Source organism: Geotrypetes seraphini, chromosome 2 (genome assembly GCF_902459505.1).
Source record: "Geotrypetes seraphini chromosome 2, aGeoSer1.1, whole genome shotgun sequence".
NCBI classification, from domain to species: Eukaryota; Metazoa; Chordata; class Amphibia; order Gymnophiona; family Dermophiidae; genus Geotrypetes; species Geotrypetes seraphini.
In genome coordinates, this window is record NC_047085.1 from 176,969,172 (window position 1) to 176,996,326 (window position 27,155).

General features: G+C 41.1%; 1 long non-coding RNA gene across 1 annotated transcript; it reads left to right on the forward strand.

Moving 5' to 3' along the window:
- The first annotated feature begins 901 nt into the window (after positions 1-901).
- Positions 902-21,468, forward strand: LOC117356020. The gene is made up of 2 exons (XR_004538514.1): positions 902-1,178; positions 21,231-21,468. It is a non-coding gene; the product is annotated as an uncharacterized LOC117356020 (long non-coding RNA).
- Positions 21,469-27,155: the final 5,687 nt, after the last annotated feature.

The following is a 27,155-nucleotide window of genomic DNA, read 5'->3' on the forward strand; positions in this document are numbered from 1 at the left end:
TATATTTGTTGATAAATGTAATTATCAACATAGCTGCATTGTTCAATATTTAATCATTAACCTATGTATTGATGACTTATATGTATTTTTAAGTTTTTTACCTCATGTATATGAATCATTCTTCATTTTTACTTTATTCATAATTTTTTATGTATGTATTTTATATGATGCTTTAGATTTTTTTTTATATGTCCGTATACTTACTTATAGACTCCTGAGGAAGGCTTGTTGGCTGAAACATGTGCATGTCGAGTCACTGAAGTCGTTGGATGTATTTTTATGTCATTGGAGGAAAAAAGATTCCTATATTATCAAATGCATTGGAGGACACTTTCATTAGTGCACATCATTCTGATCTGGAAAATTCCACTCAGCCTTTGTTTCAGACGCAATGGGGACATGAGATGACTTTCTAATGTCAGCCTGTCCAGAAGATGCTCCATGAGTTCAGGAAGGATCCAATACATACCCTGACATAGAATGAAGGCTTGATGATACTGTGACAGGGAAGCTCCTGTCACTGGTTTAAAACCTGGTTTAAACTCTGCCATTCAAACAACTGTGCCTATCCGTAAACCCAGGAAGCTGCCCATTTAGCTCTGGTTCCAGTACTAAGAGCAGACAGGCAGGGCAGAACAGAGAAGGAATGGCAGAGAACAGAATACCTGTTCCAGGGCACTATAATCCCTTTTATAACTCAGTGGGTAATTCTCTAGCTAAACCTCTGGTGAGGAAAGCTGTCCCAGTAAGAGTTAAGGAAAGGGGTGGAGCTGACTGGCAGGACCGACCTAGAGCAGGAGTGAAAGCCAGCCTGCAGCATAAAACAAACACAGCTGAGAGCACTTGGGAGCACTCAGGAACTGGGAAAGAGGGGCGTGCCTTACAGAGCAGAGAGGAGAAGGCTAGGAGCTCTCTCTTAAGGCTGAGGGCTAGAGAACTCCCTGTCCCACAACTCTTTCATCTTCACAAAAAGTTGCTTCCTAGAGAAAGGCTCATAGGAAGAGAGAAGCTTCCAAGGCAGGGCTGGCCAGTGGCTGCCTCAGAGAAGAATCTGTACCCAGCTTCAGAGAGCAGGGAATCCCTGATGGAGATAGAGGGAGAGATCTCAGAGGGAAATCAGATGGATTGCAGCCCAGAAGCCTGGGACCTCCTGTCTGAGTACAGCATGAGTCAGTGAGGTACTGAGTGGGGGAAGGGAAGGAAAGAGTGTGTGTGGGGGCAACGCTAACGTACTTACAGTCACAGTTCTGTCCTTAGGCAGCCCTGTATAAGGTGTGAGTGTGAGACGTAGGTAAAAGCCCAAAGTAAAGTGAAATCCTGGTATGCAAACCTAGCAGAAAGAGTGGAGGAGGGGTGAATGCTGATTAGTTTGGTTTGAAAGGGGAAAGGAAAGCCTAAGGGGAATTCAGTGACCTGACGTTGTACAGCCCTGATAAGGGGAACCTTGGGTGGGGACTTTAAGACCATTGAACAAAGGGTGGACGGTTCCCAGCCCCTACCCCGTAATCAAAAGGGTAGTGGGAGCATTTATACTTCAGGTGGGGAGAACTTCCTGAAGTGACCGCAGGCACAACTTAGCACGTTTTAAAGGGAAAAGTTATGATTTATTTTTGGTTTTCCTGAATGCAGCGTGGACTTGCTCTGATAGAGAATTATTGTTTATGTGAAATTGTTGCCAAGCCCAATCAGCCGATGTGGCTGCCTGAGACCCAGTGCCATTGAACTGGGTAATAAAACTTGAACTATTTATCAGTGGTGAAGTTTATTTTCTGCTGTGGTTTCCCAGCGAGGCCCTCCAGGGAGCGCTCAGGCATGCGCCTGGGGCAGGAGCTGGGTTGCCAGCGCTAGGCTTACCCCCTGGCCCCGCCACAATAACTATGAAAATTTGGAAAATTTACCCACCCCTCCCCCTGATATTAGTTTTTGCAAAGGTACTAAGGCTATTCTAGCAGTTTTACCCAGCCAAATAAATTTTGTAAGAATACCATTTAATTTCTTATAGAACTTTGAAAATAAAATGGTAACATACTCATTTGGTAACAAACCACGGGCAAAATCATCATTTTGATGGTTTGGACTCTCTCCCACTAAGAAAGATGTAGTGAGTTCCAATGCTCACACATTTCTTTGACTTTCAGCAATAAAGATTTTTCATTTACTGTCATTGTGTCTTCCACAGTTCTTTGAATCATGATACCCAAATATTTTATACCCTCTTCCTTACAAAGGAATGGAAATGGATCAAATAAGCCTTTTACCCAATAAACATTTAATGGAAGAACCTCTGATTTGCGCCAATTTATTTTGTAACCAGAAAATTTGCCAAATCGATCAATCAATTCCAGTAAATGCGGGATGGTAGATTCAGAATTTATCAAATGAAGCAAAATATCATCACCCTGCTAAGTTAACTGCTTTCACCACATCCTCAAGCAACAAATTTCAGAGTTTAATTACATATTGAGTGAAGAAATATTTCCACCAGTTTGTTTTAAATTTGCTACTTTGTAGCTTCATCTCATGCTCTCTAGTCCTAGTACTTTTGGAAAGACTAAATAAGTGATTCATGTTTACCCTTTTTGGGAGGGATGTCAGGGGTGGAGTGTGCTTCCCATGCCAGCCTGACACTTCGCTCCTCCTGTGGCTCAATGATCTCTTGTTGGGGCAGTTCCCGGTGGCAGTGGAGCTGCCCTTTAAATTTTTCACAATGGCGCCACTCTGGGAGGGATGTCAGGTTAGAGCGTGCTTCCCACACTGGCCCGATGGTCCCACACTCCACTTCTCCTGCAGCCAGATTTGTGGTTAATAAAGCCAATGTTGTTAAAGACTGAATCAGTGAAGAACAACCTGGTCTGGTATTTATAGCTGAAACTTGGCTACAATCTAAGGGTGATCCCATTTTGGTGATTTATGCCCAGCTGGCTATAACATTTGTCATCTTACAAAAGATTAAAAAAAAAAGAGGAGGAAGAACAACAATACTGTATAAATCCTTTTTTTTTTCTAGTTCAATAATTTTTTATTAAAATTTCCATAAAATACAATACAATGCATCAAAATTTGAATTTCATATTTGCAAATCCTTTTTTAAAATTCAGATCCACTCTCATTATATACCTCCATTTTTAGAAATTTTTGCTTGTGTGATTCAAGATGATTCGTTACAGAATGGATTAGGTGCTATTTTGTTCTACTGTCCACCTGGCCTATGAATAATAGGTAGGGATGATTTTATGGATGTTATATCTAATTTTAATATGGAATATAGAAATATTATTTTAGACAAGTGTCCAATCTGGTGAGAGGAGCCAAGATGGCTGACGGTGCTTGATGGCGTCTGTTTTGCTCTATAGTTTCCTACGGATTACCTTTGAGGATTTTCCTGGGGAATTTTTTCTTCTTTTATTTTGGAAGAAAATGATGCATATGAAGAGGAAGGGGGGTCTGTGAGGGCCATGGCATTGGCTCACTCATTGATCCTGATCCAGCAGATGATTGCTCAGTTGTTGGAGAGGCAAACAACCGCCACCAACCCTTGAGCCGAAAATTGGGGATTGAGTTCTGCATTAGAGTTGACCATGGGAGCGTTCGACTCAGAAGAACGGGCAATCTCTTTGTGTCCCCCCTCCCATCTTTAACTCTCCTCGTTGTCCAGCACAGGAGCATAGTCCGGAGTCAGGCCCTGTGAGACTGGTGGAGGAGTCCCTGGAGCTGATCCTGGGAGAAGTGTCTACCCCGAAGGAACCGCAGACAGAGGAGGATAGCGGGGCGGCTGGTGCCTATCTTTGACACAGCGATTCTTAAAATGGCATCATAGTTTGAGTGACATGTGACCGGCACTGTTTTTTCAGGCGCTGGCTGATTACAGTGCCATTTTGTGAAGTACTTTCCTCCATCTTTCCTTGTTGATTGTATTTTGTTTCTTCTGCCATATTTTTTCTAAAATCCTACATCTTCTCTTCATTACCATAAGCTCTGTTGCAAACCAGTCTCTTTCTCTCCTAACATAGTTCATCACTTTAAATGGGTTTATTTTCTCCAAAACATTCCAACTAATGTTGTTCCATTTCTCTGGGCTCCAATTTGGATCTCTCTCATGATCTTTTAAAGCCTTATCTATCTTATCCCAAAATAGCTTTGAATCAATCTTTGCTCTCTTGACAACACTTGCATATTTCTGTTTAACATTCTATACTTTTTCCTCCAATACATTTTAAATTGTAACTTTTATAAAGATCTGACCAAATAATCAATTTCCATTGATGGTCAACACCTGAAAATCACTACCTGAACTAATTTTATATGCAAACAAATATACCCTATGACTTTTTTGATGAGTAGCACAGCCCAATGTCATAAAAAAAATCATAGCTCCTTTATAAAATCAGTAACCAGAATCACTTTTGTGCCTGTACACTGTTCCAAATATAGGTTTATATCACCTAATAAAATAATATTTCTTTTTACTTTATTTTTAACAAATAATTACTTGTTGCACCACTTGTTCATGCAATACAATGCCTAATTAACAAAACAATACAGAAATCTTTCACAGTTATGAGAAACCTTAGACAAGTTTGAAAATTCTTCGAAAAAACACAATTTCAGCTCCTAGTACAATCTCTAATCCTAAGTATCCTAGACTATTGCAACATCCTCTACCTCCCCTGCCCTGCAATAATGATTAAACAACTACAGACAATTCAGAATACAGCTCTGAGACTCGTCTATTCATTGAAAAAACATGATCACATTACTGAGGCATTCATCGATTCTCATTGGCTTCCAATCCAGGAAAGAATACAATTTAAATTCTACTGTATACTATTTAAAACTATAAATACCTAAATGACCGCCTCATCCAAACCACCTCTACCAGGCATAGAAAAACACACACCCCATTCACTTACCCCCCAATCAAAGAAGTAAAACGGAAAAAACTATACAACGGACTACTGGCCACTCAGGCAGCGAAGATAGACAACCAAGTCTCCAACCTATTGACAACAACCCCAGATTACAAGATGTTTAGAAAGGAAATAAAAACTATACTCTTCAAGAAATCCCTTAATAAAGCTTAATACCATGATAAAGCTTAACCCCCCTCTTACCATCCCCTCCCTAACCCCAAATCCTACTTTTCCCTCTCTTGGAAACCTTCTCTGATCTAACGTTGTAGCCCTTCTTCTATAACTCTTTTTGTAATCCGCTTTGAACCGAAAGGTAATGGCGGAATAGAAATCTGTAATGTAATGTAATTAAGAATTCGAAAGTAGAAAAAATAGTTTACATAGAAAAATGTAGATACTTCCTCAGACCACTATAATAAAGGCAAAGGGAATAAAGAAAAATGATTTGGGAGAATCATTTACTAAATTAACATCAGAAAAGGAAACTAACAAAGAGGGTTAAACCTTGGACCATCACATTGTTTCTCTTCATACAGTGTCTAATGTTAACTTCTTGAGGTCCAAAAAGCACCTCAGATGTTCAGGCTGGAAAAGCACATATCTTAAGCCTAAATATTTAACATTTGCATGGCTATGCTAATAGATGGTTAGCTCCTAGTTTCCTCGTTTCTTCTCTCATTGCTAAGAATTGTCTTCTTCTTTCTTGCGTGGACTTAGTCACATCCGTATACAACCATAACCTCTGCCCACAATAGGAAGAAGCAGGATTTTTAAAGTATATCCTCATGATAGAATTCAAATCTTGTTTGAAAACAAAATTAACAAGTGCAGCCTGTTCCTTAACTTGAGAGAAAGAGTCCTCTAGGAAATCAGTAATATTATGCAAATTTTTATCAGACTGTATATCGTTCCCTGGGCTTAAATCATTTACTTGATCTCCTGTCTCAGCCTTCTTATATTTAATAACAGGCAAATAATAACCTTCATTTATGGGGGAATAGCTTCCTGTGGATATTTCAGATTTTCCAAAAGGTTTTTTTTTTTTTTTAAGATTTCCACAGGTAACAAGCCCAAAATATTTGGACAATTAAGCACTATTTTCCTTGTAAATTTCTGATCTTTAATCACTTCAAAAATTGTCTCTTTCAAAATCATGAGAGCGGGCTAAGATGGCGTCTGGAACAGACGCCTGAAAGGGAGGTCTTAAGCATTGGCTCCCCACTCATGCCGGTTCTAGCGGCCTTTCCCATTTGTTATGGGAAAGAGGAAAGGAACCTCGCGCTCTAATCCTCCAGTGGCGGTGGCAGTCCTGCAGCGTTTGAGGCAGACAACCTTACTGGCAGCCTTTTCCCTCTCCAGTGAGCTGGTTTGCCCTATTTTGGGGGAAAGCCCGACGACTTTGGGCGATCCTGGCTTCCACTCTGACCGGGCGTCTCTAAGCCTGGAGCAGCGGCTGGTCCTGCCCCAACTAGGAAGCACACCAGTACTTGGAGAGACTGAATTAGCCGAGCCCAGAATGGAGATTTTGGACCTCAGCGTTGGAGGCACTCCTGCACCAACTTCTTTGGGAGAAGGAGCAGTAGGAGAGTTGCCAAGCAGTGGAGCAGAGGTGAAGTGCTTTTGGCTTCTCTTCCATTCATTTTGGGGTACTTGAAAAGACAAAAAAAATTGATATGGAAGCATTATGGCAGGCCATATCAGTAATGGATGCTTACCTCAAACTTTCTTTTTCAACTTTAAGTACTGATTGTGGAACTATTTTTTACAAAGCTGAGCAATAAAGTTTAGCCCTTACAAAGGTAAATGAAAAGTTGGAGAAACAGGAATAAAAGATTCGGGACATGAAGGTAGTAGAAAATGAATTGGCAAGGAAAATTGAATCTTTTGAAAATCAATTAAGAAAAAATAACCTGAGACTTTTGAATTTTCCTAAGTGTCCTTTGATTTCTCCATTGGAGATGGCAAGAAAATATTTCACAGAATTCTTGCTATTCCAACGGACAATTTGCCTCCGATTGTGAGAACGAATTTCCTTCAAATGAAGAAACTTGTAGGGGTTTCTACCCCTAATGAGACTCAAGTTGACAAAGTGGTGGATATGAATTTAACAGCTTTTGTGGAAAGTTCACTTGAGGTCATAACAGAAAGAAAAACCTTGCCGATAACTCTTGCTTTGGAAAGTGATAGAGAATATGTATTGCGTCTTTATTTCCGACATATAAATGATCAGTTTTGGGGCTCTACTGTGCAAATATTTCCTGACATGTCTCAGAGGTCCCAGAGGTGCAGAAAGGAACTCTTGGCATTAAGGTCATGAGTCCTAGCCCTGGGGGCAACTTTTTTGTTAAAATTTCCTGTCAAATGTTTTATTACATATCAGACAAAGAATTACTTGTTTTTGGAGCCTAAACAGCTGTTAGAATTTGTAGAATCTAGAGAGGGTGTAGCATCTGTAACTTAAGATATATAACTTGTCATAATTCCAGCTCTAGGACCAATGGGGTATTGCTGTTTTCTCGTTTGATCAATTGTATAATTCTCTTCTAGAAATTAATTTCCTGTTGTCCACTCAAAGTATTGTGGTCTATATAATTGAATAGAAATTTATTTTTTCTTCTTTTTCCTTTGGAAATTATTGATCTGATTCAAGTTGTTATATATTATACTTGATTGTTAATAAGAAATGTGATAAATAAAGAAAAAAAAATTGTCTCTTTCAACGAAGTAGTCTCAGTTTGAATTTTTTCCATACAGTCCCAGTGAACTTTATCAATATTTAATGAAAAAGCATCAGCTTTAGTCATCAATACTTCACGATCCTGAGCAGTCTTTCCAGCCGTCACATCCAGTCTCTTTATAACTTCAAGAAGAGTCCCCAAAGTTATCGCAGACTCTAGCACTGGTTTCCCAGCTGCCCCGCTATCCTCCTTTGTCTGCGGTTCCTTCAGAGTACACACTGCTCCCAGGACCAGCTCCAGGGACTCCACCTCCAGTCCCCCAGGGCTTGACTCCAGACTATCTAGTAGAGAAAATATTTTCAAATCAGAAAAAATGTCTTTTTGTTTTGAAAATGATCTTTTCCTAGATGTTTGTGAGCTTCGTATGTCTATCTTTTAGGACCATTTTTGAAAACAAAACATCCAAAAGGAAAATATACACAAACAAGCTATTGGGATGTAAAAGCAGCCAGCATTTTAGTGGAGTGGCCAAAAGGACATTTCAGCAGAGCAGAGGGGCACTCTAAGAAGAACTGCAGTGAATGTCACATTAAAAGGTCCCAGGTACACAACTCACCATAACCCTTAGGTCTGCAGGTGTCATCTTTATGCAGCTACAGTAGATGTTGGGTGGGTTTTCCATACAATAGAAGTATAAGTGGATTATGGTGAGATGTGTACCTGGGATTTTTTTAATGTGACAATTCACTGCGGTACCCCCTATGCTCTACTCAGATGTGTCTGTGTGCCCATCTGAAGCTGTCATACAGAATGGAATGTACAGTTTCTTTCATATCTTTGGGTGATAGGAAGGGGGGTCAGTGACCACTGGGAAAGTAAGGGGGATCATGCCTTAAACCCTCCAGTGGTCATCTGGTTGGATTGGCACCGTTCTGACCCTTATTCATTTTTAAAACAGGTTAGCCCCTTACATCTGCAGTCAATTGTGCCCAAGACATTTTGTTAAATTTTTGATTATTGCGGCAATGTTTGATTATCTCTGCAAAACACACCTTCAACACCCCCCTCCGTTGGAATTTAGACAAATAGCCTAGATAAACATTAAAAATGTTTTTTGAAAATAGAGATTTGGACATTTTAGCAAATACAATATATCAAGTATTTCAATGCGTATTACAAGTTAAAAATAGGGGACAAATTATAAGACAATTAATTGCAAATAAATTATATATGTACAAATTTAATTACCGATACAAAAGGAAAGGGGGATGAACTACAATCAAAGAAAATAAAGAGACATTTATGGGGAGCACATCAGGAGGGTAGCAAAGAGGGAAGATACGAAAGTAGAGAAGAATAAAGAAGAAAAAGTTTGCATCCTATAAATAAGGACTGATTGAGACAAAGGGCTCCTTTTACGAAGGTGCGTTAGCGGTTTTAGTGCACATACTGGATTTGCGCGCGCTAGCTGAAAATCTACTGCCTGCTCAAAAGGAGGCGGTAGTGGCTAGCGCATACGGCAATTTAGCATGCGCTATTCCGCGTGTTAAGGCCCTAGCGCAGCTTTGAAAAAAGAGTCCTAAGGGCTCCTTTTACTAAGGTGCGTAGCATTTTTAGCGCGCGCTGCATGGCCGTGTGTGCTAACCCCATCCTATGCGCCAAGAACTAACACCAGCTCAGTGCTGGCATTAGTATTTAGCGTGTGCGCTAAAACCGCTAGCACAGTTTAGAAAAAGGAGCCCTAAATATTAGGGTATAAAATTTTAACTATAAATGAGTTATCTAATTTGTTTCAAATGCATCTTTATACAGGAAACTTTTAAAAAAACCTTTAATTTTTCTAATGAGGATTCACCATGCAAATAATTTGGTAGATTGTTCCAGAGCTGAGGGGCTATAACCGAAAAGATAGTAGATCTCCTAGTACCTATTACTTTCAAGGGGATAGTTAGAAGATATTGTTCTGTAGACTTAAGTGTCCTAAATGGGGTGTATGGTATTAAAAGGCAGTTCAGAAATATTGGTGCATTAGATTGTTAGATTTTTTGTAAGTAATTCTATATGAAACTGGTAACCAGTGTGCTTTTTGTAGAAGCGGTGTCACGTGGTCATATTTTTTTGAATTAGTAATAATTTTTATTGCTGTGTTTTGTATAATTTGCAATCTTCTCGTTTCTTTCTGTCTTATACCTTGATACAACGTGTTGCAGTAATCAAGCCTACAGATAATTAAAGAACGAATGAGGATGTTGAGAGTTTCTGGTTTTAAGACTTTTACTAAGGATCTAATAAGACGTAGCTTGTCGAAACAGTTCTTTACCACTGAACTGATCTGGTCGTGATAAGAAAGTTCCGGGTCTAGTTTATTTCTAGTATTTTTGTGATTGTTACTATTTGAAGTGAGGTATTATCTAAAAGTATTTGCGATGAAAATTTAAGGTCATTTTTCCATGGGAAAAACATTACTGAGGATTTTGATAAATTTAATGCTAACATATTATCTTTAAGCCATTGACTTATATGCTTTAGCTTATTGTTTATATTATTTATTTCATTGGGCTCTACTGTGTTCAGTGGCTGTAAGAGTTGAATATCATCTGCGTAGGCAAATGAGGAAAATCTGATTGACTGACTAAGGGTAAGTAAAGGTGACAGAAAGATGTTAAATAAAAGTGGGGAAAGAATTGAGCCTTGAGGTATACCATAGGACAGCGATGGCGAACCTATGGCACGTGTGCCAACTGTGGCACGCGAAGGCCTTGCAGATGGCACGCGCAGGGCCGCCATCAGGGCAGTACTACCAAGGGGTGCACAGGAGAGAGAGCTGAACGGGGACGATGGGGGACCCGCGGGGTTAAATATAAATCGAGCAGCGAGGCTCGTCTTCTACTCCGACTGCCCTGCTGCTCACACAGCCGATCGGAAATCTTCCCCGACATCAGCGCTGACGTCGGAGGGAGGGCTTAAGCAAAGCTGCCCTCCGTCGTCAGCGCTGACGTCGGGGAAGATTTCCGATCGGCTATGTGTGCGCGGCGGGACAGGCAGGAAATAGAAGACAAGCCTACGCAGCTCGAGCTACATTTTGCTGAGAAAGTTGCTAAGATGGGCTGGGAGGCAAACGGGGAACACAAAAGGGGGAGGGAGGGCATTTTGGACACAAGGCATGAACTTGGGAGAGAGGAAGAGAGGGAAAGAGATGCTGAGGTGGGGGAGGGAATGGGATTTTGCACACAGAAGGCATGAACTTGGGAGAGAGGAAGGGAGGGAAAGAGATGCTGAGGTGGGGGATGGAATGGGTTTTTGGACACAAGGCATGAACTTGGGAGAGAGGAAGGGAGGGAAAGAGATGCTGAGGTGGGGGAGGGAATGGGTTTCTGGACACAGAAGGCATGGACTTGGGAGAGAGGAAGGGAGGGAAAGAGATGCTGAGGTGGGGGAGGGAATGGGTTTTTGGACACAGAAGGCAAGGACTTGGGAGAGAGGAAGGGAGGGAAAGAGATGCTGAGGTGGGGGAAGGAATGGGTTTTTGCACACAGATGGCATGAACATGGGAGAGAGGAAGGGAGGGAAAGAGATGCTGAGGTGGGGGAGGGAATGGGTTTTTGCACCCAGAAGGCATGAACTTGGGAGAGAGGAACGGAGGGAAAGAGATGCTGAGGAGGGGGAGGGAATGGGTTTTTGCACACAGATGGCATGAACATGGGAGAGAGGAAGGGAGGGAAAGAGCTGCTGAGGTGGGGGAGGGAATGGGTTTTTGCACCCAGAAGGCATGAACTTGGGAGAGAGGAAGGGAGCGAAAGAGATGCTGAGGTGGGGAGGGAATGGGTTTTTGCACACAGAAGGCATGAACTTGGGAGAGAGGAAGGGAGGGAAAGAGATGCTGAGGTGGGGGAGGGAATGGGTTTTTGCACACAGATGGCATGAACATGGGAGAGAGGAAGGGAGGGAAAGAGATGCTGAGGTGGGGGAGGGAATGGGTTTTTGCACCCAGAAGGCATGAACTTGGGAGAGAGGAAGGGAGCGAAAGAGATGCTGAGGTGGGGAGGGAATGGGTTTTTGCACACAGAAGGCATGAACTTGGGAGAGAGGAAGGGAGGGAAAGAGATGCTGAGGTGGGGGAGGGAATGGGTTTTTGCACACAGAAGGCATGAACTTGGGAGAGAGGAAGGGAGGGAAAGAGATGTTGAGGTGGGGGAGGGAATGGGTTTTTGGACACAGAAGGCAAGGACTTGGGAGAGAGGAAGGGAGGGAAAGAGATGCTGAGGAGGGGGAGGGAATGGGTTTTTGCACACAGAAGGCATGAACCTGGGAGAGAGGAAGGAAGGGAAAGAGATGCTGAGGTGGGGGATGGAATGGGTTTTTGGACACAAGGCATGAACGGGAGAGAGGAAGGGAGGGAAAGAGATGCTGAGGTGGGGGAGGGAATGGGTTTTTGGACACAGAAGGCATGGACTTGGGAGAGAGGAAGGGAGGGAAAGAGATGCTAAGGTGGGGGAGGGAATGTTTTGGACACAGAAGGCAAGGACTTGGGAGAGAGGAAGGGAGTGAAAGAGATGCTGAGGTGGGGAGGAAATGGGTTTTTGCACACAGAAGGCATGAACTTGGGAGAGAGGAAGGGAGGGAAAGAGATGCTGAGGGGGGGAGGGGTTTTTGCACACAGAAGGCATGAACTTGGGAGAGAGGAAGGGAGCGAAAGAGATGCTGATGTGGGGAGGGAATGTGTTTTTGCACACAGAAGGCATGAACTTGAGAGAGAGGAAGGGAGGGAAAGAGATGCTGAGGTGGGGGAGGGAATGGGTTTTTGCACACAGAAGGCATGAACTTGGGAGAGAGGAAGGGAGGGAAAGAGATGATGAGGTGGGGAGGGAATGGGTTTTTGCACACAGAAGGCATGAACTTGGGAGAGAGGAAGGGAGGGAAAGAGATGCTGAGGTGGGGGAGGGAATGGGTTTTTGGACACAGAAGGCATGGACTTGGGAGAGAGGAAGGGAGGGAAAGAGATGCTGAGGTGGGGGAGGGAATGGGTTTTTGCACACAGAAGGCATGAATTTGGGAGAGAGGAAGGGAGGGAAAGAGATGCTGAGGTGGGGGATGGAATGGGTTTTTGGACACAAGGCATGAACTTGGGAGAGAGGAAGGGAGGGAAAGAGATGCTGAGGTGGGGGAGGGAATGGGTTTTTGGACACAGAAGGCAAGGACTTGGGAGAGAGGAAGGGAGGGAAAGAGATGCTGAGGTGGGGGAGGGAATGGGTTTTTGGACACAGAAGGCATGAACTTGGGAGAGAGGAAGGGAGAGAAAGAAATGCTGAGGTGAGGGAGGGAATGGGTTTTTGGACACAGAAGGCATGGACTTGGGAGAGAGGAAGGGAGGGAAAGAGATGCTGAGGTGGGGGAGGGAATGGGTTTTTGCACACAGAAGGCATGAACTTGGGAGAGAGGAAGGGAGGGAAAGAGATGCTGAGGTGGGGGATGGAATGGGTTTGTGGACACATGGCATGAACTTGGTAGAGAGGAAGGGAGGGAAAGAGATGCTGAGGTGGGGGAGGGAATGGGTTTTTGGACATCTTTTGGTCAAAGAGTGCGGCGACAGAGAAAAGTATGTGTGTATTTGGCCCATGAATGAAATCATTAAAACATTATAAATTGCCAATAAATTGAAATGAAAACCAAAGGATTGTGAATCAAATTGATTCTCTGACAATACAAAGATTCCAACCTTTAAAAATGATGTTACATAGTTCAGGCAACTTTATAAAGAGTTTTTAGATACTAAAATCTTGTTATTAAGGTTTAATTGACGTGCTGGCACTTTGAGGAAATTCTTTGGTTTTGTGCGGCAGTTTGGGCACTCGGGCTCAAAAAGGTTAGCCATCACTGCCATAGGAGTTTGAGGAATTGTTTGTTGAAGAATTGTTAAAGACAACTTTTGACGAACAATCTTGGAAGTATGATTTGAACCAATTCAATACTTGGTCGGAAATACCAATAGAAGATAGTCTGTTGATGAGTAGATGATGGTCAACAGTGTCAAATGCTGAAGATAAATCAAGTGAAACCAGGAGAACAGATTTGTGGTGATCTAAGTGGTACTGGATGTTAGTTGTAAGACCTATCATGGAGTGTTCAGTTGAATGGTTAGACCTAAAGCCTGTCTGGTTGAGATGCAGGATATGTGTTTTGTCTACAAAATCGGTTATGTGATTAAAGACGAACTTTTCTACTAGTTTGGCAAGGAAGGGGATATTGGCTATAGGTTGGTAGTTTGATACAGTTGCAGTTGATTCTTTTGGATTTTTAATAATTGGGCAGACAACTGCCTCTTTCCATTCTTTCGGTATAAATCCAGTAGTTAAGCTGTTTTTCATCAGAATCTGAATAAAAGGGCCGAAAAAGGACAAAATAATGTTTTAAGAGAAGAGGAGAAATTGAATTGGAATCAGAGCCCTTAATGTTAATACTTAGCAAGAGTTTTTTCAGATCCTCTAGAGTTGGTATATTAAAATTAGAGCATTTGGAGATAGGTATCATTTTGATTTGTTCTGCATGGGTGCTAGCATTAATTTTTAAGTCAATGCTTTCTCTAATTTTGTTAATTTTCTTTACAAAATAGTTAGCAAGATTTCGTGCGGTAGGTTTAATTTCTAAAATTGGATCTTCCATTCTTTTTGGGGTTGTAAAATTTTTGAGAATCGAGAAAAGAGTAGAAGAGTTTTTAACATTAGAGATGCAGTTTTGAGTAATATGTTTTTTTTGCTAGATTTATTTTATTTTTATAATACTGCATTTGTTCTTTGTATTTATTTAAATTATCCCTTGTTTTCATTTGGCTCCATTTTCGTTCTAGTGCCCTTAGTTGTTTTTTAATTAGTAATAGTTCATCTGTGAACCAGGGGTTTCTTATTTTCCTTTGACCGATAGTTTTAATATGTAAATTTTCGGTTGCATTGTGCCATGATGGAATTTGGTCGTTTATTGGCAATAGATGAAATAATTGAAGAAAGTTCAATTTTATTATAATCTCGATAAGTGACCTTTTTCGGGAGAAAATTATTCTTGATAGATTTAAGACAATAATTTGTAATAATTAAGGAATGATCTGACCATGGAACAGGAGTAATCATGGGTTTTGAAAATGCAGCAGTTTGGGGTGTAGTGACAAAGATCATAATCCTTTATCAAAGTGGTAAGATTTAAATCTGAGGCTAATTCTGAACTAAATGCCACTTTATACTATTTTGCGGGTGTTTTTCACTTTGGAAAAGGAGTTCCATAGTCTCCCAAAACACAGCACAGCTTGAACAGCCAATTATGACCCAGTTTTATAAGTAACCCATTTTCCATCTATAATGGGGGAGGGGGAGAGGTCTTAGATTTTACACATGCACATATAGAGTATTTATCTAACCACCATGAGGGAAGGAGTGGACCTACTATAACAGAAAGGTTTTCCCCTCAAAATGAGGTCTCACCAGTCTTATATGGGGGCATCAATACCTCCTTTTTCCTATTAGCCACACCTCTCCCTATGCACCCAAGCATCCTTCTAGCTTTTATTGTTGCCTTTTCAACCTGTTTGGCCACCTTAAGTTTTGTTTCTTTTTTGAGCACAAAAGTTCTTCACCCCCTAAACTGTACCATTCCCTCGGGTTTTTGCAGCCAAAATGCACAGAGGAAATGCAGGAGAGGGGAGATATGAAAGAGTTTTTTCACCTCCACATAATACATACTCGAGAATTGATTATTTTCTCTTATCCCCTTCTCTTATTCAAGATCTCACCAATACCATTATACATCCAATCTCTCTCACTGATCATGCTGCCATCTCTTTATATATATCCATCTCAGCCCCACATAAGGAATCCCCCTCATGGTGGCTAAACAACACCTTACTGCTAGACGAGGAAATTATTGAAAAAATCAATTCTTTCACTGCAAAGTTTTTTGAAAATAATTCTAAAGATCCTGAAATTTGCCCTTCCATTGTCTGGGAAGCATACAAAGTAACCCTTAGAGGTGAATTGATTAAAATTGCCTCTTGGAAAAAGAAACAGTCCATGAGAAAGGAAAAAGATTTAGAAAACTCCATCAAAACCTTAGAATTACAACATATGTCTAATCACATACATGACCCAAATACTTTCCAATGTATTCAAAATCTTAAATATGAATATAATACTTTAGTTTCATATATAGCTAGGCGTGATATTTTTATCTCTAACTCTGGTCATTACATGGGAGATAATATAATGGGTCGTCCTTTGGCCAGATACCTTAAAAATAAATCTAAAAGACTACATATAACGGCTATTCAGAATCCATCAGGTCAATTAGTCAAAACCAGATCTCTAATTTCATCTCAATTTGAAAAATTCTATACTTCTTTATACCAATCCGAATCTACCACTCCTGAAGCAGATATAGACTCATTTCTTACCTCCTTAACTCATCCGACCATTCCAGAATCTGTTAAATTGGAACTTGATTCTCAAATAACTATATTAGAAATTGAAACTGCCATATCTTCCTTACCTGCTGGGAAAGCCCCTGGCCCAGACGGCTTCACGAACGAATTCTTTAAGCAATTTCGCACCCTACTAGCTCCCCATCTCCTTAAATATTATGACTTCCTCCACTCCACTCCGGACAAGCAATTCAATTTCACCGAGGCCACCATTGTAGTAATCCCTAAACCTGACAGAGATGACACTTTAGTTAAAAACTTTCGCCCCATCTCTCTCCTCAATTTAGACTACAAGATAATGGCAAAATTACTTGCATTAAGACTTACCAAAATAATCCCATTGCTTATACATAAAGATCAAACAGGGTTCATTAAACAAAGATATATAGGAGACAACCTGCGCCTATTTCACTATATTAACGCTCATGCTAAAACAATGTCAGACCCTGTAATAGGCCTATCTCCATGGTCATTCTTAGATTCCTATGTACGCTCATCTTCTTAGACACTCCTGTTATCCTTTTCTTCTCCTCTCTTCTCTCTTTCATTTTTCTTTCCTTTTTCTTTCCTGCTCTCTCTCATCTTTATCTTATATATCCCTTACATACATTTTTAATAATTGGAGCCTTTGCTCCTATACAGTTAAACATAGATTTATATATTTTATATACAGAAAGCTTTATTTTGTTTCTATGTACTTTAAATGATTCTTGTATCCTTTAAAATACTTAATAAAAATTATTGAACTTAAAAAAAAAAAAAAAAGAAAGAAAGAGATGTCACCTACATGGGCATAACTGCACATGCGGCACATCTCATTTAATTGAAAGGAAGCTCCGGAATGAGAGGGCATAGGATGATGTTAAGAGCCGATAGGCTCGAGAGTAATCTAAGGAAATACCTTATTACAGAAATTGTGGTAAATCTGTGGAGTAGTCTCTCGGTAGAGGTGATGGAGAAAAAGACTGTCTCTGAATTCAAGAGAGTGTGGGACAGGCATATGGGATCTCTGACATCTGGCATTGTGTATTGCTTTTTAATGAATATTTCAAATCATAATAACTTATTTTTTACTTGATTCAACAAACTGACAAAAGCTTTTCAATTGACGCAAAGCTCTAATGATTTCCTTGCAATATTTATCCATTATACCTCTCAGAACTGAAGTTCTCATTAATGATATACCCTGAAGGATTACAATGTTCATACATTGCATTTTGACTTGAGTTATCCCAAGGTCTTAATTGACTTTTAGCGCATCCTTGTATTGTAATGTCTCCTTAGATTTCAGTAATGTTCAAAATGAATGTTATGTCCCAAATGTTCTATTGCAACACCCTCCTTAGATTTCTGCAATGTTCTAAAGTGTTCTCTGTTTCTTATTTTAAGTCGCCTTGAACCTTTGTAGGTATAGTGTAATGCACAAATACCAAATTAGATTAGATTTTATTATTTAGCCTGTTCTTGTAATCTGTTTTAAATGGTCTATGTTGACATATCAGAAAATAATGTTCCTAGAAAAAAAAAAAAAATCAAACTGGTAACATAACTTTAGAGATGTTGACAATTTCTGTTCCCTGAAGCCTCTACTTTTAGAAAATATAACCACTTCAGACATGATCTACTAAAAGGATGACATTAGCTCTGGGATTCAAACAGCTTTCTTGAAACCTATTGCTTAGCTTCCACTGGCACTTGTTTAAACAATAAGATAACCCTCAGACAAGTAAAACATTACAAGGTGGTGCTGAAATGTTCTCAGCCCAACCCACCAATTTTCTAAATATTGAGCATTATTTTGCCACTGTAGCTGAAAAGCTTGTTTTCTTATTTCAATCTTTTTTTCATTAAGTGCCATTTTTCAGAAACAAAATTCTATGTTTTGACATTGTTTCAGATCATTGATTGAACCATATCCATGTAATTCTCTTCTTGGTTGGGCTGAGAACTTTTTAGCACCCCATCATAAGAGGGAAAATTACTAAGCTGCTCGTAATGTACATGTACTCCTCGAGAGTTAATGTCCATTCAAGCTTCCTTTCTTCAGGTTCCTGCTATTAAAAAATGCTAGGCTTGATGTTAAAAAAAAAACCCACCCAAAAGGCTCCCTTCTGTGTATCAGGCACCAATGTTGTGAGATTCACTGCCCAAAGAATCAAGAGAAGAACTGTCTTTAATTTAAAAAAAGGGTGGAGAACATGAGAAAGGCCCTAGTGAAACTTTAGGAATAGTCTGAAATTTGGCAGCTAAGATTTAATGCTAATAAATGCAAGGTCATGTATTTGGGCTGCAAAAACCCCAGGGAACAGTACAGTTTAGGGGGTAAAGAACTTTTATGCATGAAAGAGGAGTGGGACTTGGATGTGATAATTTGTAGTGATCTTAAGGTGGCCAAACAGGTTGAAAGGTGACAGGGAAAGCTAGAAGGATGCTTGGATGCATAGGGAGAAGTACAGTATGGCCAGTAGAAAAGAGGAGGTATTGATGCCCCATATGACTCTTGTGAGACTTCATTTAGAATATTGTATACAATTCTGGAGACCACACCTTTAAAAAGATATAAACAGGATGGAGTTGGTCCAGAGGAAGGTTTTTGAAATGGTTGATGGTCTACGCCATAAGGCATACAAGGACCAGCTCAAAGATTTCAATATGTATACTTTGGAGGAAAGGCGAGAGAAGGGAGATATGATAAAGACATTTAAATACCTATGTGGCATAAATACGCATGATGCAAGTCTCTTTTAATTGCAAAGAAACTCCAGAGTGAGTGGGCTTGGGATGAAGTTAAGAGGTGATGGGCTCCTGTGTAAACCAAGGAAATACTTCTTTACAGAAAGGGTGGCAGATGTGTGGAATAGTCTTCTGGTAGAGGTGGTGGAGATAAAGGTTGTGTATGAATTCAAGAAAGAATGGGACAGGCACATGGGATCTCTTAGGGAGAGGAGGAGATGATGGATGCTGCAGATGACCTTTATCTGCTGTTATGTTTCAATGTTTTTATGGATTGAGGGTTAGGAAGTTCTTAACAAGGGTATCAGGAAGGGGAATTCTTATTAAAAATAAAAAAAAAGAGGATAAGGAGGTAGAGGGATATTTTATAATGCACTTGTCCTACCCTTTAAAAGATAGCTGGTCAAACTTGAGGGCTTCTGTAGCGTGAAAAATGCAACACAAAATTTAAATTTAATCTACTTCATGAGTCACTACTTCAGATTGGTGGCTCATATGGTAAATTTCACTGTGGTAAAAAGTGAAATTTACTCTTAGCTGTTAATACATTTCCTTGAATCATGCTAGATCAGTTCAGACTAAGGTTATGTCCACTTACCAGTAGATGGAGGCAAAGAAAAAATTTGAAGATTCCAATGATATTACCAGTATGACAAGTGGTTCAACCAAGACCCATCGGTTCAATCTCCTGTAGATTCCAGAGTGCTGGAAGATGCAGGTATCATGGGTGAAGCCTGGGTATCTCTATACACGTCCACTCTCGCCCCTTAGGAATCACACACAATCTGCTTATTCTTAGAATGGAGTGCTTTCCTGTTGCTGTAGGTGGCCTCATCCGCCGGGGGGGGGGGGGGGGGGAAGGGGAGGGGGTGTCTGAGTGCAGTACATGTGCAGTCGATGATGCCTAAGACTGAGGGGAAGTGGTCTATGACATAGAACTGTGCCATAGTGTTTTGCAGTGACTGGGAGGCCTGGGAGATGGGAAAAGTGATGTAGTCTGGGGTGTGGGTGAGGAAGGGTCAGAGGAACTGGGTGAGGGAGATGGTAGGCTGGATGAGACTTGTGTTTGCTTCTAGGATATACTGGAAGCTCCCGATGCCCAAAAATATGAGGAAAGTGGTGACCTTGAGGTGGATGAGTATGAGTCCTGAAGACCTCATCTGGGGGTATCTCCTGTGGGCTCTTCCTGACTATTCTCTTCCACCTGTAACATAGCTTCCACTGCCACCAGTGCATTGAGAGCATTCATCACCCAGTAGCACAGGTGTGTCCCACCATCACCATAAACAGCACTGTGTGTGCCTACACCTACCACATGCAGTGCTCCCCTCCCCAGACAAATGACACCCAGACACTTACTCTCCCAGCCCAGGCACACAGTTATCAGACACACATAGCAACAGCAGTACTCACTCAGGCACCCCATCCCTTCACACATTCCAGACACACACAGGTAACACATTCAGTAATCATTCTCCAGCTCCTAGCACAGAGACACTTAGAGACAGCACAGCGACACTGAGCATGGTTACACACTAGGTATAGAATGGTGGCTGAGAAACAGGAAGGAGGTAGAATGGATGGGCGAAAGGAGTGACTGGGGTGTGGAAGATATGGGTGTGGGATGTAAGAGGTGCCAGGCAGAGGAGCAGGGCTGGTTAGGTGAGGGTTCAGACAGTGACACAGACAGACAGGCAATAAATACAGCACTCAGGAACTCTCTACTACTTCGGACAAATGCTCGCTTCTTGCTCTCCAATCTCCAATACAACCAAGTCACTAATGGGTCAAAAGACAATCTGTTACTCACCTTATTCGCTTTTAAAGAGGTCTAAATCTGGGCATGTTTCAGGATGCCCAAATGAATCATTTTGCTATCCATTATCATGCCAAGATGCACATCTCTTTATGCTGCCCATGCCATAAGAACATAAGCAATGCCTCTGCCGGGTCAGACCAGGGGTCCGCTCCCACAAAATGCCCTCTTTGCAGATGTCATAATATCATGGACTAGCATTGGGTGAAGCTTTTGTGGTTGTTTTTTGATTATATACTTTAAACCAGGGGTGTCCACCATCGACCCCTTAAAGTATTTTATGCAGCCCCGGTTGAGGGTGATGCAGTGTTTTCCTCTGCTGCCCCCGGGTGTTTATCATCTTGCTGGCTCCCTCCTCTGTCTTGCTGCAGCGTTTGCATGTTTGTGCAGCCCCAGAAACATTTTTTTCAGCCAATGCAGCCCAGGGAAGCCAAAAGGTTGGATACCTCTGCTTTAGACGTTTTGTTGACTGTCCACCTCCATATTATGTTTTGGTGGCTGTCCATCTCCATGTTATATCATTTTTTGACTTTTTTTTTTTAATGAGTCCCATAGTAAAGTAAAATAAACTATAAAACTTCCTGAATAATTAATTAATGCTGGCCATCATTCTCTTTCCTCCCATCTCACAGATCAGTTTGAAACCTGGCTGAAAAATTGATCAAGTCTCGGCGAAGGGAGTAGGGGAGGATCGATTAAAATCCAGTGAATTGCATGAGGTGAATAAACATATAGAAAGTAGTATTTATCCACAGACCAAAGAAAAAACAACGATGATAAAGACACCATCAAAGTTGAATGGGGCTTAAAATACCTTTTATTAAAGCATTTTAATCTATTCTAATAAAGATTTTTTTAAGACTTCTTCGACTTTACCATGTCCGCTTCCACGATTTCCTTTCTTTGGGACTCATCAGACCGTTTGTCTACTTGTTTCTTGGAACCTGATTCAATTACATATAGAAAATCGTTTCCATAAACACCTACCTCATGAGTCACAAGATCTAGTCTAGACAATACTGTGTCTGATTTGTGTACTGTATAGGCAAGTATTGCCAATGGATTGGCATGTGCTGAGTAAAAAGGCAGAACAAAAGAAGACAAAAAAAAAAAAAAGGAAGACAAAAGAGGCAACCTGTGATGCTCATTCTGTTATTCACTGTTAAGACCTGACATGTACGTGTTTTGGCCATAAGGCCTGCCTCAGGGGTCTTGTTTCCAATGGAGTACAATTTATCGCATGTCTTTTATCTAAAAAGATTGTAATTAAGACACTGTTAGAAGCCTGATTACTCTACTGGCAACAATCTCACGCATCCATTTAAAGTGAAAGTGTGCTGAGTAAAAAGGCAGAACAATCTGCAATCATCTCAATGGTTAAAAAGCAGACAAGTTGTCTCGTGACTCCCGAGGCAGGCGTTTATTGCCAAAACACAGATCTGTGTCAATATTTTCATGTGTATTAACAGCCTTATTTTTCTCTATGTATTTTAATCAGGCTGTTTTCATATTTTATTGGTTTTAGAAAGTTTTTATCATAATTATTTTTGGTCTATTAATAAATGTTATTTTATGCATGTTTATTCATCCCTGTAGTTTGTTGGAATTAATTGGGCCTCCCCTATTTCCTTCCCCGACACTAGTATACATTCATAGGGGTTTTCTACCTTTTTTTTTTTTTTTTTTTTGCTTTTTCCATGACTAGCTGATCACACCATCAGCTATAGTTCCCTCCCTCCCCTGAGGTCTCAATACAAGCCATATGGTACAGCCTTACAGCTTCTACCACAAGATTAGCGAGGAAATATTCTGCCACAATGCAGTAGGTTAATGAGGTACAAGCTGTAGAACTTGCAGGCTTATTAGGAAAGCTTGCTGCACCTCTATGCAAGGTGCTGTAGTAAAGGCAGAATAAAGGTGCGCAAGTCTGAAGAAAATGAATGTGCCAGCACACATCGTGCATGAACCAGGATGTTCTACACTGAAATATTAGCATTACAAAACTTTATTGTACAAAATAACATGTGCAGATGTGTGCTGGTCCACAACCAAAGAAACACCAACATAATCCACAGGAAACCAAGGGAAAGTCAAAAACAAAAGCAGTACTGTAGATACAAGGTATTTGATGTAAACGTTTATTGTGATAATGCTTTGCAAATGTTCCAAATGGTGCAGGTAATATCAATCCATACAACGCACATCAATGAATTGTGGTGCGGACCCAACACGGTTCATGTTTCGGCTAGGAATGCCTTTTTCAGGGTCCTAAGGGAACGTGTATATGGAAATACTCAAATGGAATGTGAATAAAAATATGATTTATTGTGACAAAAGTTGTGAGAAAAGTATAAAATGAGGAAAATCTTTGAAGAAGTAAAAGAATGTGATTTAGACAATTTTTAAATGTGAATTACAAAACTAAAAGGGGCGAAGAGTGCAGAAAAGTGGTAAAATAAAACCATATGAATGGACATCAAAATATAATGATGAATATCAAAGTGTGAATGATAATAAGAAAGTACCAGTGGATAGAAATATAAGGCTGTGTGAGAATGAACCATATCAAATATCAGATGCCTCAAACTTTAATGATATGTGAAACCATACAACTGTGTGATGTGAAATACCGCATGAATATTGAAGAATAGGAATAATTGGTTCCGTGTGAATACATACCAAATTCCAAATACGACAAAACAGTTATGCTGCAAGGCATACAATGGTGTGCCAATACTGAAACGATGAAAAATGAATACGAGATTAATGATGTTGGAAAAAACCCCAAAAGATTTGATAATAACATATGAGGACGAGCTATGGCTGGTGATTTAAATCAGAGATAAACATACTGTAAAACCATTGTATAGGGTAATTAACCATCAACACAATATAAAGTAAATTACCAAAAAAACACAGTATAAAGAAAGTAACAGAAAAAAACCTTGAAAAAATAAAATAAATGAAAAATAAAAGTCTGGATGCAATAGTGTGAATATGGCTAAACCAAACAGGGTTAAGTATACCTTGAGACCATACAGTATCAACCATATACTAAAAAATATAAAAAAATTAAGAACATAAGAATAGCCTTACTGGGTCAGACCAATGGTCCATCAAGCCCAGTAGCCCATTCTCACTACATACAATACAGGTCACTAGTACCTGGACAAAACCCAAGGAGTAGCAATATTCCATGCTACCGATCCAGGGTAAGCCGTGGCTTCCCCCATGTCTTTCTCAATAACAGACTATGGATTTTTCCTCCAGGAACTTGTCCAAACCTTTCTTAAAACCAGCTACGCTATCTGCTCTTACCACATCCTCTGGCAACGTGTTCCAGAGCTTAACTATTCTCTGAGTGAAAAAAAAATTTCCTCCTATTGGTTTTAAAAGTATTTCCGTGTAACTTCAACGAGTGTCCCCTAGTCTTTGTAATTTTTAATGGAGCGAAAAATTGATCCACTTGTACTCTTTCTACTCTACTCAGGATTTTGTAGACTTCAATCATATCTCCCCTCAGTCATCTCTTTTCCAAGCTGAAGAGCCCTAACCATTTTAGTCTTTCCTCATTCAAGAGGAGTTCCATCCCCTTTACCATCTTGGTCGCTCTTCTTTGAACCTTTTCTAGTGCCGCTATATCTTTCTTATGATATTAGGGGGGGGGGGTGTTTATGATTAAACCTCCCCTTCACCACCTTCAATGTACAAAGTAGTTCATACAGTTCTTTCCGGCCCTCAGAAGTGCCACCAAATGTTCAAAAACTTTCATAACATTTGGCTTTATGCACCCAATCGTCACCGGGTCGTTTTTTTATAAAGATTTGTGCATATTATATAAATAATTTAGTTAAATAGTTTAGTTATAAGAGTAGTACTTAGCTTGGGTAGTAAGTCTGGAGGGATAGAAACGCCAACATGTTTCACCCATAGGGGGTTTCCTCAGGGCAGTAATCCCTATAATACAAGCCTAAGATTATTCTCTTATAAAAAATATATACTATCTCTAACATTTCATAAAATGCATTACTACCAAACTTTGCTCACCTCATTCAACCTATTTCCACGAAGCAGCCACCCAAAAATAAGATCTAAAGATGACCGTGGCGTGTTGCTAAAGCCTTTAAACTGTTATTTCAAGCTACGGGCTATATCTTTCTTGACATAAGGAGGCCAGAATGGAACACAATACTCCAGATGAGGTCACACCATGGAGCGATACAGGGGCATTATGACATTCTTAGTCTTATTAACCATCTCTTTTTTTAATAATTCCCAGCATCCTGTTGATGAAGATATTAACAGAAAACAATTTGCAGATCACATGAAACAGATGAGATATTTTGAAAAGCCGTCCAGACCCCCAGACATGTCCTCAAAAGGAGTACATGTCCGGGGAAATCCGGACGTCTGGTAACCCTAGGCATTGACGTAAGAGGGGGTAGAGGACTGGCAGATCTCATAGTGCATTCCCGAACTCTGCAGCCCTGTGTGTGTTTCTTCTTGTTTTGCTGCTACCTCCGCAGGTTGAATAAAGCAGCAGCATCAGTGGTGGTATTGGGAGAGAGGAGGGATTGGTGGTTGAGAACTGAGCAAGAGCAATTTGCAAGCCAGGAAAGGTGTGAGCAGACCCAATGTAATTGCGTTCCTAGACAACTGATGCACCTCTCGCACAGTGAAATGACCTTGCCCAGCACCAGGCTCATCAATCAAGGTAAATGAATGGCAGGCCTAAACTAATAAGCGTAGAGGGGCATAATAAAAAAAAATGTCTAAGTCCCCTTTTGGCCTAAGGCCTTAAACGTTGAAAGTAGAAGCAGGGAAAATGTCCATAATCAAAAAAAAAACATCCAAAAGGAGGTTTTTTTTTATAATGGCTTGCCTATATGTTCAGCTGTTTAAACGCCCAAACAACCACTACATCTAAACCAGTGGTCTCAAACTCAAACCCTTGCAGGGTCACATTTTGGATTTGTAGGTACTTGGAGGGCCGCAGAAAAAATAGTTAATGCCTTATTAAAGAAATGACAATTTTGCATGAGGTAAAACTCTTTATAGTTTATAAATCTTTCCTTTGGCTAAGTCTTAATAATAATATTGTCATTTATAGCTAAAGAGACATGATCAAGAAACTGTTTTATTTTACTTTGTGATTATGATAAACATACAGAGGGCCGCAAGTTTGAGACCACTGATTTAAACTAATACCCTAAGCCTCAAAACAAAAGCTTTTAGGCGAAGGAGGAGCCAGTCCTTCGCCTAAAAGCTGGATTCTGTAACCGGTGTCTGTCAAAAACAACACCGGTTACAGAATCCACCCCAACCCCCCCCCCCCACAACATCGGGACAAGAGGGAGCCCAAGCCCTCCTGCCACGGGCACCCCTGAACTCCCCGACGACATCGGGGGAAGAGGGAGCCCAAGCCCTCCTGCCCCGCGGCCCCCCCCTGATTACGATTGGGCCAGGAGGGATCCCAAGCCTTTCTGGCCTCTCGCCCCCCACCCCCTACAAGATCGGGCAGGAGGGAGCCCAAGCCCTCCTGCCCAAGTGGACTCCCTACTCCCCACCCCCCACTACAATAGGGGCAGGAGGGATCCCAGGCCCTCCTGCCCTGGACACAACCCCCCCCCACGACCGCCCTCCACCCGAACCCACGATCTCCCCCCCCTGCCAAACCGTGACCCCCCTGATGACCCCACGACCCCCCCCACCCCCACCCCCGCGGGGCAGGAGGGCTTGTGCTCCCTCCTACCCGATCGTAAGAGTCGGGGGAGGGCTGATCGCTGCAGGAGAGATGGCTCACCCCACCCCCCTCCGAATCGCGGCCTAAATACCTGTACCTAAGTTGTGTGCAGATCGGGTGTATTGTATAACAGTGCATCTAACTTTTAGGAACACCCATGATCTATCCATGCTCCCCTGGCCATGCCCCTTTTGAGGTTTGTGTACTAGAAGTGACACACACCACTTTGCTGAATGCTCTTATAGCATAAATTACAGTATGTGCATAAGTGTGACTTCCACAAAGGTTCTGATTCAGTGGCGTGCAGTGAGGGCTTTCAGGGGATTCAGTGAATCACCAGCTCTACAGCCCTGCCTTTTTATTGTTTTGTTTACTTTTTGCTTGATGCAATTTGATTTGTTGAGTAGGCAGCCTGCTCAACTAGTTAAACTGCATCAAACAAAACATAACTCCCCCCCCCAAAAAAAAATAAAAGAGCAGGACTCTTGGGCTTAGGATTCTCCAAACTCCCTGAAGGCCCTGAGGGCACTGCTCTGCATTTGATTGGCTGAGCAGCATCTGCCTGTTGCCTGCTCAACCAATCAAATTCAGAGCAGTGACCTCAGGGCCTTTAAGGGGGTGAGGTGAATCCCCTGAAGGCCCTGAACACATGCCACTGCTCTGTTCAAGGTCCACACCAGATTTAATAAATGGCACCCACATTTGGGCACCCAAAAATGAGCGCTGAGTGCTATTCTAGAAACAGCACTCCAAGTTGGGCACCATTTTGGATGTAAAGATTTTCACCAACTAAAACCTGGTGTAAATTCTCATG